We start from the raw sequence: 4,419 nt of genomic DNA, 5'->3' as shown, positions 1-4,419 counted from the left end.
TTGGTCTGGTCTTCAGTCTGTTCTTCTGTCTGTTCTTCTGTCTGTATTTCAGTCTGTTCTTCTGTCTGTTCTTCAGTCTGTTCTTCTGTCTGTTCTTCTGTCTGTTCTTCAGTCTGTTCTTCTGTCTGTTCTTCTGTCTGTATTTCAGTCTGTTCTTCTGTCTGTTCTTCTGTCTGTATTTCAGTCTGTTCTTCTGTCTGTATTTCAGTTTGTTCTGCAGTCTGTTCTTCAGTCTGTTCTTCTGTCTGTTCTTCAGTCTGTTCTTCTGTCTGTTCTTCTGTCTGTATTTCAGTCTGTTCTTCTGTCTGTATTTCAGTTTGTTCTGCAGTCTGTTCTTCAGTCTGTTCTTCAGTCTGTTCTTCTGTCTGTTCTTCAGTCTGTTCTTCTGTCTGTTCTTCTGTCTGTATTTCAGTCTGTTCTTCTGTCTGTATTTCAGTTTGTTCTTCAGTCTGTTCTTCTGTCTGTTCTTCAGTCTGTATTTGTCTGTTCTTCAGTCTGTTCTTCTGTCTGTTCTTCAGTCTGTTCTTCTGTCTGTTCTTCAGTCTGTATTTGTCTGTTCTTCAGTCTGTTCTTCTGTCTGTTCTTCAGTCTGTTCTTCTGTCTGTTCTTCAGTCTGTATTTGTCTGTTCTTCAGTCTGTTCTTCAGTCTGTTCTTCTGTCTGTTCTTCAGTCTGTTCTTCTGTCTGTATTTCAGTTTGTTCTGCAGTCTGTTCTTCAGTCTGTATTTCAGTCTGTTCTCCAATCTGTACATCAGTCTGTTCTTCAGTCTGTATGCTACTGAGTCCAGATGTGAGACTGTGAGCTTCACGCTGCTCTTTGCTCCTGCACTCAGGAGAACACTGGCATCTTTGTTGTAGTAAACAGGACTGTCTTTGTTGTCTTTGTTGTACAGGAGCACAATAAGATCCTCAGCCTGGATTTCTTTGATTGGTACATTTTTTGAAACGCCTGCACCGGTGATCTTTTGGGAAATGTTCTGTGTGGTAACTCTCTCCAGTTTATTGATGACATTATGAGTTGTTATTATTATAATTGGACTAATCTTCCTGATGAAGGCTGCTGCGGCTCGGAAATGGAGAGACGGCATGAGAAGCTGGTAATGCCGGACTTTCTGAAAGCCGTGAAACTGTAACTGTGGAGCGTAATAACACCAGCACACGGAATGTTGCACCTGAACTCCGGAAGCCTTCCTGCTCATTCCCGTCATTCTCCTCTTTTCCGTGTGGACCAAGCAGGAATGTGTTGCTCTCCATGGAGAAGTTCAGAAACGTTCCAGTGCTCTGAGAAAGTGTGGTTTGGACGTGTGGTCAGGATTTACAGCTCCTCTCCTGTTTGCTCAGTTTGCTGCTGTGATGAATGATGGGAGACCTGGTCTGGAGATTTATTGCGGGTATCCTGACAGCGTCCTGGTGCCAACCTGCTGCATAAATCAGCACCGACCCAAAAAGCCTCTGATGTTCTTGGCCGTTCCGAACGATTTGCAAAGACATACATAACGGAGGTCCAGTCTTTATTTTGGTGGAGGCTTTCTGTCTGAATGGAGATCACCAGGCAAAAGCAATGGATATAAAATAGAACTGCGGTCACAGCAGGGCGCTGTATACACCATCTTAACCCGTGACACCTGGCAGAGTCAGGGAACCTTCTTGTTTTTACATTTTCACGTCTGGAGAGTTGCACAGTTTTGTGTCTTTGGACGATTATCAGAACTGCCAAAGCCACGCTGGCTTCCAGATGAGCTAGACGCTAATAAACGCTAAAAACAGAAGCTTCCTGTTTGGCTCCTGTGGAACATCTCTAGCGGTGAAAGTAATCAGCCACGTGTCCTTGGCGAATGAGCAGATTTTAAAATCTGGGATTAGTGAGTCGCTTATAAACCTCAGAGAACCTTCTGCTTGGGAACAGACTTCCTCTGACACCATCCTTGCCACACCCACTGACCTGTACTCTCACCTGTGTGACATTTATTAATAAAAATAAAACTATTGATTGTTTTTCCATGATTAAAAAATAAAAGACAAATAAAAAATCCCATTTTTCACATTTAAAAAAATATTAACTAAAAATACTGTTAAAAAATGAGTCTATAAATAAAAAAAAAATAATGTAGTTGTTAGTGTGGAACTGAATGGATTTATTTTATTAGCTTGATTTGTTTTGAACTAAAATCTAATTTTCTAAAAGATGACTAAAACTAAAACTAGAATATAATTTATTCCAACAAATAAAAAACAAAAACTAATTTTGTTGTCATTAAAGTGACTGCAGGTTTACTGGATTGTCTGGTTTTGTATCTGGCAGCAGATCAGAGTTGGTCTTTGTTCCCTCGTCCTCCTGCATCTCATCCAGCTGTTGTTGTTGTTTTGGAGACTTATTTTAGCTCGAACTCCATTTCAGCTACAAAAGCGTCTCCTCCTGCTGCTGCTGCCAAGAAACCTTCTGCAAAGGAGACCACATTCTCCTTCAGAGGAAAGGAACATCAGAGCAGAGTTCTTCCTTCAGCTGAGGGATCAGAGTTGTTAGCTTTCTAGCTCATTCATTTTCAATCTTGATTTCTTCATGATTATTCAGAAAGTGGAAAGATTTAATAACATTTTTATTTCTTCCTCAATCAGTTAATTAGTTAATCTAGCAAACAAAAGCTTTCTGCTTTGTGGTGTACCTCATGTGTGAGGTACATCCTCGGACCACTTCACTTTCTGTTTATTGTATATCACTTATTTATAATGAACTCCTGCTCATGATATTTTTTATTTAATGATAATTCTATGTTTATTATGGCTCACTTACAGATCAATCTGAATTTCCAGAAACTGGGAATGAGGATGCGATCTACAGCCAGCATAATAGCTTTAAGATGTCTGATTAATAGACAGGAAACTCGATTTATTTATACTAAATGAGGCGTTTTTAGGAGGAATTGAAACCAGATTTCACCCCAAAACATTACAAAATATAAATCATCTAAAACTGAGTTCACTCTCGGAGCCTGGAACACTTCAGTGTGTTTCTGGTTCTGTTCTTCATCATTATGTGTTCCTCATTAGCGTCTTGTCAGGAAGCCAAACATCTAGATTCACAAGGAACCTTCACAGATGCTTTAAGGACAATAATACATTAAGAGGATCGGAATCAGGGACAATTCTAGGTTTTTTTCATTTAAGGGGGGGTCAGCCTCCAATGAGGGTATAATAGTAAAAAATAAAAATGGAGAAATAAAATAAAATTAAGGTTTGACTAACAGGGTAGGATGGTAAACTTAATGCAGCATTCTACTGTATAGCATAGATGTGTATAACATTTGAGTACTGAACAAGCCAAATACGAGTCTTCCTGATCACGCACACACACACTCTCACACACACACACACACACACACACATACACACACACACACACACACACACACACACACACTTGTCCTCTGATCCGCGGTCTGTGGATTGAAGAACGCACTGAAAGACGGGGAGGAGCCGAAGTCTGTCGCTGTTTTTTATATGAAATTTAAAGGGGGCTGAGGAGATCACGGATCTGTGTACAGTTTATGGAGGATTTTTTGGAGGGCTGAGTAGAAAATGGTAGAGGGCCTAAAGCATTTACATTTGCTGCTCACTTCTTCTTCAGACTTTCACTGTGAGTTAAATTTCACACAACACATTCACACACATGATCATTTCCCATCATGCAATGTTTTAAAATCTGATTTAAAGTTTTTATTTGAAGAAATAAAAATACAAATAAAATAAAATTTTAAAATAAAAAAAAAAATACATTCATTAAAAACGCTTGTTTATTCGGGCAACAATAAAATAAGCAGTTAGTCAGCAGATCGGATTAGATTAGATTCAGAAGCTGAAACTGGACATCTAGAGGTTTATTAAATTATCTAAAAATAAACTTTGAATTGAAAAATTCTCTAGGGTGTGAGTGCAAAAGTGTTTTACATCCTTCACACAACATCAAGAAGACAAAGTAATGTGATTTATAGCAAAAAAAAAAGTTTAGTTCCTTCAATTTTCACAAGTAACAAAAATGTAAAAGAACATTAAAGTAAATATTAATAATAATAAAAAAATTAAATATCACTTCAAAAGTTTGCACACCCCTTTTAAAATTATAGAAATGTAAAGAAATAATAATAATAAAGTTGAAGTTTTTGATTCTTGTCTCATTTTAAAATGGTTCTCTTTTTGTTTTCGGTGACAGTTGACTGGTTTTGGTGCAGAAATCGTGAAGGGGCGCAAACTTTTGCACACAGTCCCAGACTGACTGCACCGTGAACCGTGGAGTTCTTCTGAAGAACATGCAACACTTGTGATCGAAATGTTTTGTGACGTTACACAAACCTCAGCTTCACAAACTCAAACCTAAAACATACTCGTCTAGGCTGAATGAGCAGAATCCTTGTGTGTGTATGTG

The sequence above is a fragment of the Hemibagrus wyckioides genome, linkage group LG01 (genome assembly GCF_019097595.1).
Source record: "Hemibagrus wyckioides isolate EC202008001 linkage group LG01, SWU_Hwy_1.0, whole genome shotgun sequence".
Taxonomy (NCBI): domain Eukaryota; kingdom Metazoa; phylum Chordata; class Actinopteri; order Siluriformes; family Bagridae; genus Hemibagrus; species Hemibagrus wyckioides.
This window is presented reverse-complemented; position numbering follows the sequence as displayed.